Source organism: Puma concolor, chromosome B4 (assembly GCF_028749965.1).
Source record: "Puma concolor isolate L17-30 chromosome B4, mPumCon1.1.hap2, whole genome shotgun sequence".
Classification (NCBI taxonomy): Eukaryota; Metazoa; Chordata; class Mammalia; order Carnivora; family Felidae; genus Puma; species Puma concolor.
In genome coordinates this window covers 6,442,517-6,459,100 of record NC_141673.1, presented here as the reverse complement: position 1 = coordinate 6,459,100, position 16,584 = coordinate 6,442,517, and positions in this window count along the sequence as shown.

The window sequence follows — 16,584 nt, the reverse complement described above, 5'->3', positions numbered from 1 at the left end:
GGCCCAGCCTCCCCGTCAGCCCGTGACCCCCAGGGCCACCACCTTGAGACACGGGAGACTCTCCACCCCGGCCCCGGGACGGTCTGGCACTTAGTAGGTGCCTTTGAATGAATGAATCGGAAGCACATTCCTCGAGGCTCCCGCCACCCATCGCGGTCTCCGCCGACCTGGCACTTAGACGCCGCCATTCCTCCCAGGACCCGCTGACCCCCTACGCCCCCTCCCCTTGTCCGCAGGCTCCCACCCTTGGCGCCCGCACTGACTCAGCAACTCTGCCCTCTCTCTCGGTCCACCTGCCGGTACTTCGATCATAAAACCGAAACAAGACGAGGGAAACCCTTCCAGGCCCCCCGGAAACCGCCCCCACTGCTGCCTCACATTTGTGCCTCCCTTTCCAGAAAAAGTTCTCTCCTCCTGTCTCCAGTCTCTCTCCTCCTTTGTCCCTTATGCCCCGCCCCCCCCCACCAGCCCACTAACGCCGTCCTTTTGGGTCCCCAGCGACCTCGTGCGTGTCACTGGAGCCACACGGAGACTGGTCCTTGTCTCTCCGTCCCTCCAGCAATTCCCGCCAGTGCTGCGGACTTCCTGTTCCCTGAAGCACCTTCCTCTTTTGGCCTCCCAGACCCACACTTGACTGGGTCTTCTCCTCCTTTGCAGACTCCCTTTTCTCCCCGGCCTCTAGAAGTTGCCACGGGCTGCGCTCAGCCCTTGATCTTCTGCTCCGTTCCCCACTCTTTACCTGGATGCTGTCGTCCAGGCTCGTGGCTTCCGGAGACATCTATCTGCTGATGACGCCCAGGTGTGGCCCGCAGCCCAGACCTCTCCCCGCACGCACGTACCTAACTGCTCCCTTACAAGGCTCCAGCCAGCGGCCTGATCTCTGCCCATGCTGCCCTGCGACTTCCCCATCTCAGCTGAGGACGGTTCCATTTTCCAAATACTTGGGCCCCAAACCGTGACTCCTCTGTGCCCACCGCACACTTTCCCCACGCTCACTCCAACAGCAAGTCCTGATCCGATCTGCCCCGAAAATATGGCCAGAATCTGACACTCCTCATCCTCCACCCCCCCACCCCCCCACCCCCGGCCCAAGCCACTAGCCCCCTCTTCCCCGCCCCCACCTCCTCTAGCTGGTATTCCTGCCTCCCCCACTCCCCTGTCCAAAGAGCAGCCTGAGGGATGATGGTAGGAGGTCAGACCAGTTCCCTCCCCTCCGCCCCTCCCCCCCCAACCCCTCCAGTGGCTCCTCACAGAACTCAGAGGGAAAGCCCCCCTCCCCCCCTCCCCCCCTGCCTCACCCAGGCCCCATCCCTTCCATGGGGACCCTGCCCAGCCATGCTGGCCTCCTTGCTGGCACTCACCGCCTCCAGGGCCTTTGCTCTCACAGCTCCTCTGCTAGCAACAGCCTTGCAGGGATCTCCGTGGCTCTCTCCTCCTTCACGCTCAAGCTTCGATGTCAGCTTCTCAGTGAGGCTTCCCTGACCTCCCTATCTCAAACTAGACCCACACATCCTGCACTCCTTGATTTTCCCCCAGACACTTACCACCATGCTTTATGTTTCACTCATGCATTTCTTTCTTTTTTAATTTTTAATGCTTTACATTTTATTTTTGAGAGAGAGAGAGAGCACGAGCAGGGGAGGGATAGAGAGAGGGGGATAGAGTATCCCAAGCGGCCTCTGCAACTGACAGCAGGGGGTCCAGTGCGGGGCTCGGACTCATGAACCATGAGATCATGACCGGAGCTGGAGTCGGACGCTCAACTGCTCAACCGACGGAGCCACCCAGTCGCCCCACGTATGTATTTATTTTAAAGCCAGTCCTGTGCTCTGGAATGTGAGTTCCACAGAGCAGGGGGTCCTGCTGACTTGATCACTGCTACGTCTCCCTCCTGGAACAGTGTCTGGAACAGAGTAACTGGACACTCAGCAAACGTGTGTAGAATGAATGAACCTGTATGATTTCACCACTGGTAATACAATCCTTTTTCTTTCTTTCTCTTTTTAATTGTTTTTTTTCATGGTAGTTTATTTATTTTGAGAGAAAGAGATAGAGCACGAGCAGGGGAGGGGCAGACAGAGAGGGAGAGAGAGATTCCTAAGCAGGTTTCACACTGCCAAGCCCCCCACCCCTGATGTGGGGCTTGAACTCACAAACCGAGAGCCATCCCCACCCCCCCTCCTCCAGCAGCTGGTTTAACCTCATGACCCTCTGAGATCATGCTGCCACGAACTCCCTTTTACAGATGAGGAAACTGAGGCTGAGATGGAACTCGCCCAGCTCACAGAGCCTGTCAAGGTGGACAGAGATTGGAACTTGAACTTTTGCCTCACCCTAAGCCCTGGGCGGATTCTGAGGTCAAACCCCTCTCGTCTGCCCTGGCCTGACTGTTGGGAGCACTGAGGGCAAGGCATGGAGGAAGTGGGTGGGGATGGAAGAGCCCGTATGTCAGCCCTGCTCTGGCCTCAGTTTACCCATCTGTAAAGTGCTGCCAGGGAGTGCGGGGCATCACTGGAGCCTCTCTGTCCCCCCCCCCCCCCCACCTGAACTTCTTGGCCCGCAGGCTTCCCCATTGTATAGTTTGGTGTAACCAGATCAGCTAGATTCTTTTTTCCTTGTACGTAGAAGAATCCTAATTTGTTCAGCTTTCACCACTGACACCTGCTCCACCCAGAAGCAAACTGGAGGCGCCCCCATCGTCACAAAAAAGACAAGAAATCAAAAAGCAAAGCGACCCCCGCCTCCGTGACCTCCAATTCTCTCCTACCTCCAGCCTGGTTTCTCAAAAGACTCATCTCCGCCCTGTTGTGACCCTTCCCTTCCTGGTCCCCCCTCTCATCCAGCCCCCTCCCGCCCCGTGCCTGTTCTCAGCTGCTTCCTGTCCCCATCTGTGGATGGGGGCTCTCGTCAGTGTCACAGTTACTTGTCAATACAGGATCAACAACAATACTGCTAACCTTCGTTAATAAAACCACAGACTGAAAGGATTTACTGTATGACCTTAAAAATATAGAAGTATCGGGGTGCCTGGCTGGCTCAGTCGATTGGGCGTCCGACATCGGCTCGGGTCATGATCTCACAGTTCGTGGGTTCGAGCCCCGCATCGGGCTCTGTGCTGACAGCTCAGAGCCTGGAGACTGCTTTGGATTCTGTGTCTCCCTCTCTCTTTCTGTCCCTCCCCAACTTGTACTCTGACTCTCTCTCAAAAATAAATAAACATTAAAAATATATATACATAGAAGTATTTCCTGTTTTGTTTTTGACCAGAGTGTCCTAAAAGCCACAGGAGCCTCTGACCACCATCCCCACATCTCAAGGACACCTCGGTGCACAGACTTTGACCTCGAAGACCTTCTCCACTAAAGGAAACTGGGATTCTTTGGAACATAAAAAGAAAATGAGAATGGCCCAGGATGCCCTGTTGTGGCCAGAAAGGAAAGCCACCCTCAGAAGTACTCGGCGAGCAGAGGAAAGACGATGGAACGATCCAGTCTCCCCCAACACGAGCCAAGCTGTAATAATACGACCTTCAAAAATTATTAATTGAAATAATTACAGTCAGCTTGAAAAAATTCACTCTGTGAAAGGTCAGGGCTATAATGATACCCAGAAGAGAAAGGTCAAGATAAGCATTCCAAGAGAATTGTGAAAGATGGCTGCCCTGTGACTTGTTTGGATTCTTTATTGAGCTTAGTAAGTTGGGATGTGTTGGTCTGTGCACCCTCTGTCTCTCTTTCTCTCTCTCTCTCTTTCTCCCTCTCTCTCTCTCTGCCCTTCTCATGCGTGCATGCATGTGGTTTCTCTCTCTCTCTCTCTTTCTCTCTCTCTCTCTCTCTCTCAAAATAAAGAAATAAACTTAAAAAAAAAAAAAAGAATAAACTTTTTCTGGCCCTGGGGAGTCCCGGGGACCACCCAGAACCGCCGGGGTGGAAGAGGTTTCTTCAGGTGCACTGCACGGGGTCACCGTCAGTTGTCCAGGAGAAGGGGGCATCACAGAGCATGTCCACAGTGGTCAATTAGCCAAGTGTCATCCCAGGAGAGGCAGCTAAGGCCCGTGTCCCAGCCGAGGACACAGTTAAACATCCACATCCAGTGACCTCAGCTTGTCCTGCGAGATTGTCACAAACATGAGATGGTATCCAAATTTCATCACCAAAGCCCCAAGAAGAAACAAAAGCGAGGATGGAAATGATGCCTATGGCCTTGACATTTTAGAAGCTTTTAAGGATAAATGTTATGGCAGAGTTGTTCTCAGACCTCGCCTCGGGACGTCTGTAATTGCGGCTCAAACAGTTGACAGGGATTTCATCAAGTTTGTAATCAAGGATGGAATACTCCAGAAGAATTGGATTTCTAAGTCTCGTTTATCTAGAGACGAGCTTTCGGGAAGGAAGTCCGCATAGCTGTGGCTGTCCCCTCCGGGGACTGAGGTCTCCTGACAGTTCCATCAGCAAAATTCGGTGGGCGGTTTCCAGGCCGCCTTTCTGACTTTCTGGTGCCATCTGGCTGTTGACCATAAACTCTCTGTGCTTCTTAGCCTCCTGCCCTCTGACTGTCATCCTCGGGAGGACTCTACGTTCTCCACCTGTCCCGTCCATTCTAGAGTCCCTGGCCCTTTTCCAGGCCCCCCTCAGGCATCTCATGCGCATGTGGCCTGGCCTCCGGGTACCGGGTACCCTGGCCTTCTTCCAAAGCCGAGCCCTCATCCGGCCCACAAAGGGGCTGCAGGACCCAGAGACACCATCTACCTGTTCACCCTCTGGAAACGGCAGCGTCAACCCTCCTGGGCCCTCACCTTCCCCTCCGCCACCTCCTTACGCAGTCAACCACCAGGTCCGGCCCATCTCCCACCCCCCACCCCACCCCAAGGCTCTCAAATACGCCTGCTCCTTTCACCCCGTACAGCAGCCCTCGGCCAGCCATCCGTCCAACCCTCGGTCCTTTCTGAGCACCCGCAATGTTTGAGGTCCTAGAAACGCAAGATGGACGAAGGGCTGCCATGATGGGACTTAAGCCAGCACTGCGAGAGCCCTACCGCGCGCACCGTTCCCGGGGGACTGGTTACGGCGCAGGCTCTCGTGCTGCGGGTCTGGGCTGGAGCCCGTGAGTCTGCATCTCTGAGAAGCTCCTGGTGCCGCTGCTGGTGGCCCCAGACCCGCTTTTTGAGTAGTGAGGTCCCAGATTACACAGGGGTTTTGGGTCTTGCCAAACAGGATTAGCAGACAGCATAGGGGGCTCAGAAGAAGGGTCCTTTGATGAAACTGAAGTTTAGGCTCCCCCCCCACCTTCCCGGCAAGTGCAATAGACCCTGGTTTCTTTCATCAAAGCCTCTTCCCCAAGATGGGCCCTCCCCCCACTCTTGGCTGCATCAGGAAATCTCCCATGATGCTTAATGAGCCTCTCGCCTCCTGAGCTTGATAACCAAGATCCCCAAGGCTGTCAACCCATCTCTGGGGAAGAAAACAAACGCCCCTGCCCCAACCCCCTCCTCTGTCATTACATCCAGCCCCAGACTCCCAAAGGGTTTTTCCCCAGCCAGCTTCATGCCCACTCCCAGCAGCCCTTGATGGGTCTCCTGCTTTTAGGAAACCTGGTCCAACTTTTCCTTCTGAACTTCCCAAAGCTCCCGGGGCTGAGGATGAGGTCCGGCCCTGTTAGATGGCCCACCATCTAACAAAGCCCACCTTCCTGGACCTCCCCTCTGCCTTCGAGCCCTGGATTTATAGGCTCCTCCAACCAAGGACACACATCCTTTTTCCTTCCTGCTTCTCCTTTCGCCCCTGCTGGTCCTCAGCCTTAGAATGGACTTCCCCTCTCCTTGACTGACCCTTGAGTTTCTTAACAGGATTTTACGCTGTTTACATCTATTTAATATCTATGCAAGCTTAGGGAGAACATATGATTTTGACCATTTTAGAGATGACAAATCAGGGGCACTGGGGTGGCTCAGTCGGTTGAGCATCCAACCCTTGATTTTGGCTCAGGTCATGATCCCAGGGTCGTGGGATTGAGCCCCTCGTGGGCTCCACACTGAGCATGGATCCTGCTTAAGATTCTCTCTCTCTCTCTCTCTCTCTCTCTCCCCGCCCCCTCTGCTTCTCTCCCCTGCTCGCATTCTCTCTCTAAAATAATAAATAAATAAATAAATAAATAAATAAATAAATAAGGCACCTGGGTGGCTCAGTCAGTTGAGCATCTGACTCTATTTCGGCTCAAGTCATGATCCCAGGGTCATGGGATCAAGCCCCATGTCAGGCTCTAAGCTAAGTGTAGAGCCTGCTTAAGATTCTCTCTCTCTCTCTCTCTCTCTCTCTCTCTCTCTCTGCACCTCTCCCCTGCATGTGCTCTCTCTCTCCCGCTAAAATTTGAACTAAGTAAATGTATAGATGACCAATCAGAGGCTTAACAAGGCTGGGTCACTTAGTTCAGGTCACACCGGTGGGCCATCTAACCTAGCTAACCTAGCTTTGGGACGCAGGAGAAACAGTTTAGAGTTTATCCTGCACACGCCTGGGGGCCTGGGGGCAGGCAGGGGTGGGACACAAGTGAATGTTTTAGGGGAATATCTCTCTTATAGCAGTGGGAAGTTTGGAGGGTGCTGACGGGCTGATAAGGAGGCCACTGAGACAACCCAGAGGAGAGACACTGAGGCCACTCTAAGGCATCTCCCCCGGGACTGGGGGCTGGGGGGCCGGCCAGCTGCAAAATCCACAGGAGCCGGGGGCTGACAGGCTATGCGGGGCAAGAGGAGGCAGGCATCTGGAAGGAAGCTTAGGTTTCTGGCTTGGGCCCCTGGATGCCTGTCGTTTGTGATAGGAAGCCTGGGCTGTGGCTGGCTTTGGGGGGAATCGGGATGAATTCAAATTGGGGGTGTGCTTGAGATGCATCGAGGCACCGGTGACATCCAGGCGGGAGGTCAAAGGCAGATGGACATTGGAGCTAGAGCTCCAAGGACAGATCTGGGCTGGAGACGTACAGTCGGAGCGCAGGGATGATGGGTGCCTGGACGGAGCCTTGAGCAGCACCAGGGTTCAAAGGACGAAAGAGCGTTGTCAAATATTTACCTTCAGAGTGGTGGGTTGGTTTTTTTCTCCCCCTCTTAAAGAAAATGAGAATGTTCAATTTCCGGCGCAGCCCGTAGAGAGCTGGGAGGTCATCACTCCCATCCTCACAACAAGAAAAAGGTGAGCAAACTGAAAACCAACAACCTTTCTCAGATCCATTAGAGAACTGGGGTCACAGGGCAAACCGGGGCCCAAAGACCGGAGAGAAAGGCAGGTCCGGGGAATCACAGCTGCTTCGGAACAGAAGCCCCCAGCTGGAGCTGATAGTGGTAGGAACACTTCAATGGCAATTGCCACTGGCGGGAGGCTCCGAGTAGGCAAACTCGAGAGAGAAAAGCTGAAGGAGACCCCCACACTGTCATGCAGAGCTTTGGGCAGGGAAAGGGGCGAACCAACTACAGTAAAACCTCGGATGGCGAGTAACTTGTTCTGCGAGGGTTCCCCAAGACGAGCAAACGTTTCTAATAAATTTTAACTTGATAAACGAGCGATGCCTTGCAATACGAGCAGTATGGGATGCCGAACGTCACATGATCGCAACTGAGCCAGTGGTTTTCTCTCTCTCTGTGTCTCTGTGGGTGGTCACGCTCGGATGCTTGGTCTCAGGCCGTGATGTTTGGCAGAAATCAGTGATTTTTCAGAACGTTGAAAGGTCCCCACAACTGGCACCAGTGTATTTTTTGTCACTTCCAAGCACCTACGGACAGTCCTGTGCTTTTCCACCCAAGAGTAAACTTAGGAATGCTTTGCTTCATTCTAGGTCAGGCTGCCTGCGGATATAGACCCTTTCCTCTGCTCCCTTATTGCCAGTTACATTAAATATAGTACATGACAAAAGTTTAGTAACGCTATGTTATATTACAGTATTGGAGTCATTTTTATATGAATAGTTTTTGGGTTGCGGAACGAATCATCAGAGTTTCCATTACTTCTTATGGGGAAATTCGCTTTGATATACAAGTGCTTTGGATTATAAGCATGTTTCCAGAACGAATTACGCTCGCAAACCAAGGTTTTACTGTATTTTGAAATATATCACAAGGGTTTTGTTCTTCTTTCTGCTCTCTAGTGCCCAGTTAGTAAAAATTTTCCTCTACCCTCTTCGGGTTTCCAGCTGAGACTGACATAAAACAGATTAACAGCAGAAAAGCATATTATATTTACATGTACTTGGATGCCCTCACAAGACAAATGAAGACCCCAAGAACGATAAGGCCCAAGCACTTAGATACTAGGTTGAAGACGGAGTAGTGATTGTGGAAAAGTAACTAAAATACGTGGGGAGACTAAAGGAAGGTTAAGAGTTATCCGAACAATGTGTGTTTGTGCAAATTTCTCTTGACCTTAACTTCCTGTCTCATGATAGGAGTGTTTCTTCCTCCTGGTACAGAGAAGGCACCTTTCACATGGGCATTTTATCTCCTGGAACTAAAAAAGGGAAAAGGGAAGGTCACAGTGTACCCTGTGTGCATGCACTGTTTTTCAAGTGCCTTTAATTCAACGTAATCAATATGCCAAAGCAGCACATTTGGGAGGAAGGAGGGGGGTGCTTTGAACTCCTTTAGCAGCAAAGCCAGCCCTTAAAGGATGGGACTTTACCAGAACCTTATCCCACCTGGGAAAGGGAAATTAGCCAACTCCACGTGCTCTGACCTTCCAGTCTTATATATGATAAGGAAAAAAAAAAAAAACAAACAACTAAGAAACTCTTCTGAAGGTCATAGCCCAGGGACAGGACTCTGGCCTGCCAACAACAACAAAAACCAGGCAGATTTAACTATAAGATTATAGAACACTTCTCCCCATAACCTTCCCAAACAGAAAGCACCAGGCCCGGATGGTTTCACTGGTGAATTCTACCAAACATTTGAAAAAGGGACACCAATGATCTATGATCCCTTCCAGAGAATAGAAGCAAAAGAAACACTTCCTAACATTCTATGAGGCCAGCGTTACCCTAAAACCAAAACCAGACAAAGACGTTACAAGAAAGGGAAACAATAGGTCGATATCTCTCATGAACATAGATGCAAAAATCCTCAGCAGAATATTGGCAAGTTCAATACAACAGTGCATGAAAAGAATTATACACCAGGACCAAGTGGGATTTATTCCAGGTATGCAAGCTGGTCCAACATTTGAGAATCAATTAATGTATTCCATTACATCAACAGGCTAAAGAAAAAATCATATGACCATATCAATAGTTGCCGAGAAAGCATTTCACAAAACCCAACACCTACTCAGCAAACTAGCATAGCAGGGAACCTCCTCAGCTTGACTGAGAACATCTACAATCTGCCCAAACTTCTGCAAATTTAACCTGCCCTAAAACATAAAATCTGTTAATTTGAAAAATACTATAAAAAACAAGGAGCACCGGACTGGCTCAGTCAGTTGAGCATGTGATCTCGGGGTTGTGAGTTCAAACCTCACATTGGGTGGAGAGATGACTTAAAAATAAAACCTTAAAAATTTACCATAGGGGCGCCTGGTGGAACATGTGACTGTTGATCTTGGAGTTGTGGGTTTGGGCCCCGCATTAGGTGTAGAGATGGGTTAAAAATTTTTTTAAGAATCTTTAAAAAAACTATAAAAAAATTTTAAAAAACTATACACACACACACACACACACACACACACACACACTCTGTAGTATTTTGGATGCCCGATTCTGCATCTTGCTTTTTCTCCTAACAACACACCTTGGAGGTTTTTCATGGCAGGACAATCAGCCAAGTCTCTCAACCAGGTTCCCTGAGAGATCTACAGAAAATGATTTGGAGGTCTGTTTTCTCAACTGACCCAGCGATGGGACACAGCTGATACCTTCCTAGATGCATAGGAGAAAAGTGAATTCATGATTCTAGTTCCTTCTCTTTCTTCCTTTCTCCACTTCTTCTCTCCTTGTGTCTTGCCCTTCCTTCCTTCCTTCCATCCTTCTTCCTTCCCTCCTTCCCTCCCTCCTTCCTTCCCTCCCTCCTTCCTTCCTTCCTTCCTTCCTTCCTTCCTTCCTTCCCTCCTTCCTTCCTTCCCTCCTTCCTTCCTTCCCTCCTTCCTTCCTTCCCTCCCTCCTTCCTTCCCTCCCTCTTTCCTTCCCTCCCTCCCTCCCTCCTTCCTTCCTTCCTTCCTTCCCTCCCTCCTTCCTTCCCTCCCTCCCTCCTTCCTTCCTTCCTCCCTTCCTTCCTCCCTCTTCCTTTCTCTCTTCTTTCTCCCTTTCTTCTTTTTCTTTCTTCCCCTCCACCCTCTTTTTTTTTTTTTTTTTTTTTCAAGAAAGGGGTGGCTACTACAAACAGTGCTGCAATTTAGACATGTCTGTTCTGGGGCATGTTCAATAACCTCTCTGGGCCGTGATAGATTTTCATTCTTTCTTTCTTGTTTGTTAACATAAATAGGTCCTGTCCTTTAATACGTCGAGACCACTGCTCTATTCCTTATCCCAAAGGTTCTGACATGTGCTTTTATTACAGACTTTTTCTAAATGTTCTGCAGTTTGGATTTTGATTTCCTCCCCACCCCCACCCAAGTGTTATTTAAGAGGCTTTGACATTTGCCGGTTGGTAGGACCTTTGCCGGGAAGCAGGGTTGTTTCTTTTATTGTGTCCCCCTCAAAATTCATGGGTTGAAGTCTTAATCCCCAGGACCTCAGAATGTGACTGTATTTGGAGATGGGGCCTTTGCAGAGGTAAGTAAGATAAAATGAGGTCATATGGGTGCACCCTAATCCAACCGACTGGTGTCTTTATATAAAGAGATTGAGACAGAGGCACCTGGGTGGCTCAGTCTGTTAAGCGTCCAACTTCAGCTCTGGTCATGATCTCATGGTTCATGAGTTCGAGCCCCGCATTGGGCTCCGTGCTGAGAGCTCGGAGCCTGGAGCGAGGGCATTTGTCAAATTTTCCTTTGTTATCTGCCAGTGCGTATGTTAGGTTTTTGCGAATGTCCCGGTGGTGCCTGAAAGGAAGTGTGTTTCGTTTTCAGAGTCTAGAATTTAATCATCTCAATCTTTGTTAAGTTTATTTATTTATTTAAGTAATCTCTACACCCAGTGGGGGGGCTCAAACTCACCACCCCGAGACCAAGAGTCGTACGTTCCTCTGACAGAGCCAGCCGGGCGCCCCTCAATAAGCTCGGTGACATCACCCTTCTTGATCAAGTCATTTCTGTCTTCCACATCGTTACTCATTTAGTTTTATTTCTGATTTTGCTACTGGACCTGTCATGGGAGGTAATTAGTACGAAGGCTAAGAGACAAGCGTCTGACTTCAGAACTTGCAGTGTACAAGAGTATGCAGTGAATAAGATCCTCATTCAGAGGGGAAGGGAATGAGGCATGGCCCTGGATCCCTGGCCAGCTCCTGCTGGACAGGAGTGACAAGGGTCCTTGCTTTGGCAAAGGGCTAAGCTTCTTCATTACCCAATATGGCGGCCGATGTGGAGGCCCAGCCTCCCTTTCCCCGCCTACCCAACCTGTTCTCCGCTCTGCTGGTCAGAGGCTTCTGCCTGGCCTCTTCACTTACTGTCCTGTACGACTTCAGAAACCTATGGATCTCAGGGGGAGGCAGGGGTCCTTCCTGTTGGACTCCATTCTTGCCTTCCCTTCCCTCTGGGATCCTGGCTGTCGAGGCGCTAAAATTTGCTGCCGAGCTTCCCAAGATGGTCCAAAGCTCTGCTGCCTTGTCTCCAGAACTTCTGCCCCGGGCCGTACCCCCGGCTTCCCGCCCCACTCTCGGGTGAGCAGATGCTTTCGTGGCTTGGCTCGGGTCGCCTGTGTGTGCACTCCACCTGGTTTTCCCAGCTCTCGGCGGATCCTCACTCCGAGGCAAACCTTCTCCCGCAGAGCTGGAAGCAGAAATCCCGATCTACCCCCTTTCCAAGCACCATCACTCCTGCTTTCTGAGCGGAATCCTACTGGATTCTGCAGCTCCTGGGCTTGGCCACCACAACAGCCTGGCGTTCATCTTTTTTGGGGTCTGTTAGATGAGTTAGGCTCCTTCTCTGCCTTCCAGCTTCCAAAGTGTAACCACCGTCTCCTTCCCTGTTAGTTCTGCCCTCGAGGTGTTGTGCCTTTGTTTGCTTTTTTTTTTTTTAATTTTTTTTTTCAACGTTTATTTATTTTTGGGACAGAGAGAGACAGAGCATGAACAGGGGAGGGGCAGAGAGAGAGGGAGACACAGAATCGGAAGACACAGATCGGCCATCAGCCCAGAGCCCGACGCGGGGCTCGAACTCACGGACCGCGAGATCGTGACCTGGCTGAAGTCGGACGCTTAACCGACTGCGCCACCCAGGCGCCCCTGTTTGCTTTTAATGTTTATTTTTTGAGAGAGACAGAGACAGAGAATACGAGTGAGGGTGGGATGTAGAGACAGGGGGACAGAGGATCTGAAGCAGGCTCCGTGCTGAGAGCAGCGAGCCCATCATGGGGCTGAAACTCCCGAACCCGTGAGATCGTGACCCGAGCTGAAGTCAGCCGCTTAACCGACTGAGCCACCCAGATGCCCCGAGGTGTTGTGCCTTTAAAAGCGTCCTTTTTGTGTCACTTTGGTTAAGCTTTGGAAGAAAATAGAAGTGGCACTTCCATATATGATCTCAATCTCCCTGCCAGCTCCTGGGGAGGGATGATCATCCTGCTTTACAGATAAAGAAACTGAACCCCGGAAAGGTCCCTTGACCCGCCCAAGGTCACTATGCCAGATGTGGGACGTGGCCCCAAATCTGTCTGCCCTCCTCCTTCTTTCACTCGGCAGCCTCTGGCTGTGACTCACTGGTCGACCAATCCAGCGGCACAGAGAGAGCTGCTTTCCCGCCCGGAGCACTTGGAGAAGAGACACGGAACAGAAGAAGCAGGCAGGAGAGGGCCTTTGGCAGCCTGGCCAGGGCTATGTACGGGCTGGTTCCCGCCCAGAGTTCGGGCTGACGGTTAAAGCTCGGGCTTCCTGGGCACAGCAACCTGATTCGAGTGCTGATCCTGCCCTGGGCTAACCTGTGACGTTGTCCCGCCTCGGGGGTCACGCTGGGCACCCAGCCCACACCGGACACCTGTTACCGTCCCCTTGGACGGTCTTCGGGACTCCAGGACAGTGGCTTTTGAACCCTCGGGTTCCTGGAACCCGCAGACAGCCGGGCCCCATCCCTGGAGTTTCTGATTCGGTAGGTCTGGGGCGGGACTTTGAGCGGCTGCCTTTCCAGCAGTTTCCAGGGGCTGCTGCTGCTGCTCGACCGGGAACCCCACTCTGAGAAACGGAATCCTATTCTGCCCTAACCCCCAAGGCCCCGCAGCTTCCTGCACAATCCTGCCAGGGGTGCCCCTGGCCCTGGGTGGTGAATGGCAGTGTCCAGCTGTTCGGGGGAAGGCCCTGCCCGGACTTGGCAGGCAAGAGGAAACTCGGGATTGTGTTCCAGTTCTGCCTCCCAATGTGGGGACAGCAATGGGTTGGCCTCCGTGTCGGCCCTGCCTCACCTCTCCCTGCCCCCATCCCGGCCTTGGTGACACAGCAGAGACATGGTCTGCTTTCTTCTCTCTCGGCCCCGCTGGCCAAGGGCTTCTGGAGGGAGGGCCTGGGTTCCATTCAAGCGCAGGGCCTGGAAGATACTGGATACCTGGCAATGTTGAATGAATGAATGAATGAATGAACTGAGGCTTTTCCCAAAAAGCCAGCTCAAAGTGCCTTTCTACCTGTAAGTTCTTTGGTTTCAATCCCCCTGCTGGTGTCTCAGAAGGACAACGCTAACCACAAGCCCCACTCGAAATGGTGACCTCCGGGCCAGCCCGGGGAGGCAGGTGAGCTGGAGGTTACTGTCCCCGTTCTGCAAATGAAGACACGGGCGCTGGAGGGTGGGGGGTGAAGCCACCCGCTCAGGTGCTAGCAGGAACCAGCACCCCTCTGGGCACCTGGTCTTCCAGCCTGGACGGAGGCATCGTCAGAGGTGACTGATGTCAGCGATGCTGAAATCCAATCAGCTACAGGGGGGCAGTGACCCTCTCTGCTCTGGAGCTGAGTCGGGAAGCACGAAAGGCCACACACAGGTCGGTGTGGCGAGGGCGTCCCTGGCAGGGGGCACAGCCCGTACAAAGGGGCAGTGGCAGGAGCAGCTGTTCCGGGAAGGACGGTGAGTTCAGTTTTGTCGTGTTGCATCTGAGGTGTGACTTCTCCGGGGGACAGCCCAGGGGCACCTGTGAACCTGGACGTCAGGGGAGCCGGCTGGGCTGGTGGGGCGGGGATTTGGTGGCTCTGATGGTCCTGGGAGTGATGAGAACGACGAGAAGAAGTAATAGGGCTGGAAGGAGCCCTGCAACAGTCCGGGACTGGCCAGCGTGGAGGGAGAATGCCCTCGGGTGACCGAAGCGGGGCCAGGGGAGAGGCCTTGGGGAGGGAGGGTGTCGAGGCCTCAGACCCTGCAGGGGTCCACGAAGACAAGGGCTGACATCCCTGCAATGTGGGACTCTGGGAGGAGAGGCCAGAGGGACCGGGGGGACAGCAAACATATATACCATTCTCTCGGGACGTTTGAATGCAGAAAGGAGACAAGGGATGGTCAGGAGCCAGAGGGCAAGGAACAAGGTTTTCAGGTTTTTTTAGTGATTTAGTGATTCAACAACTCTACACATTACTCAGTGCTCCTAATGACAAGTGTCCTGTTCACCCCCTTCACCTGTTCCCCCCCCCCAACCTCCCCTCTGGTAACCATCAGTGTGTTCTCCGTAGCTAAGAGTCTGTATCTGGGTTTGTCTCTCTCTTTTTTTCCTTTGCTCATCTGTTCTGTTTATTAAATTCCACATATGAGTGAGATCACATGGTGTTTGTCCTTCTCTGACTGCCTCATTTCACTTAGCACAATACTCTCTAGCTCTATCCATGTCGTTGCAAATGGCAAGATTTCATTCTTTTTTATGGCTGAGTAATATTCCACTCAGTAATATGGCTGAGTAATATTCCATATATATATATATATATATATATATATATATATATATACATCTTTTTTTTTTCCAAAACATTTTTAACATTTATTTATTTTTGAGAGACAGCGAGAGGCAGAGCAGGAGTGGGGGAAGGGCAGAGAGAGAGAGGGAGACACAGAATCCGAAGTAGGCTCCAGGCTCCGAGCTGTCAGCACAGAGCCCAACGCGGGGCTCGAACTCACGGACCGCGAGATCACGACCTGGGCCGAAGTCAGACACTCAACCGACTGAGCCACCCAGGCGCACCTATACCACATCTTCTTTATCCATTCATCAGTTGATGGACACTTGGGTTGCTTACATATTTTCGTTATTATAAATTAATGTGACTATAAACATCAGGTGCATGTCTCCCTTTGAATTTTTTGTATCCTTTGGGTAAATTCCCAGTAGCACAATTACTGGATCGTAAAGTGGCCCTATTTTTAATTTTTTGCAGAACCCCCATATTGTTTTCCACAGTGGCTGCACCAGTCTGCATCCCCACCAACAGTGCACGAGGGTTCCTTTTCCTCCATATCCTCACCAACACCTGTTGTTTCTTGTGTTGTTGATTTTAGCCATTCTGACAGGTGTGAGGTGATATCTATCTCATTGTGGCTTTGATTTGTATTTCCCTGATGATGAGTGATGGGGAGTGTCTTTTCATGTGTCTGTTGGCCATCTGGATGTCTTCTTTGGAGAAATGTCTGTTCGTGTCTTCTGCCCATTTTTTTAATTGGATCATTTGGTTTTGCGGTGTTGAATTGTATATGTTCTTTATATATTATGGATACTAACCCTTTATCAGAGATGTCATTTGCAAATATCTTCTCCCATCCAGGAGGTTGCCTTTTAGTTTTGTTAATTGTTTCCTTTGCTGTGCCCAGGTTTTCACGTTGATATATTCCTAGCAAGGTTTTTTATTTGCTTCTTTTGTTTTAGGGTAGGGAGGCCTTGAGTCAGCAACCCAACTCATTCACTTAGACACAAAGGGGATTCAGTGGCCGGGAGCGTCTCCAAACTGTTGGGGAGGCAAAACTTCCTGCTCCCCTCAGATTCCACGGTTGGCCTAAGAATTAGCTGACTTGAGGCAGGTTAGCAGGAGACAAACGTACAAGTTTATATAATGTTTCTGTCTGTACACAGGAGTCTTTGGAAGAAACAGAAGGATCTAAGAGGCCCTTAGGCCCCAGAGCTTGGGGCAGTAGCTTGTGGGACAGTCACTAGGAAAAATATGGGGAGACACAGAGCCTTGTTTTAGTAGCTTTGCACACATCTGACTCCGCACCGACCCCAGCCTCTGATGATAAGAACGTTCTCTTCCTGCTGCAGGGAGGGCACCTTTCTCTCTGGGGAAATGTTAGGACTGGCTTTTGGGTAGAAAGGGGGAGGGCAGAGGGCTTTGTTCTGTCTGCTGCTTCTCAAGCACCTTTGATAGAGAGCTCCGGGGGCGCCTGGTGGCTCAGTCAGTTGAGCCTCTGACTCTTGAGTTTGGCTCAGGTCACGATCCTGGGGTTGTGGGATCGAGCCCTGCATCGGGCTCGGCACTGACCGTGCAGAGCCTGCTTGGGA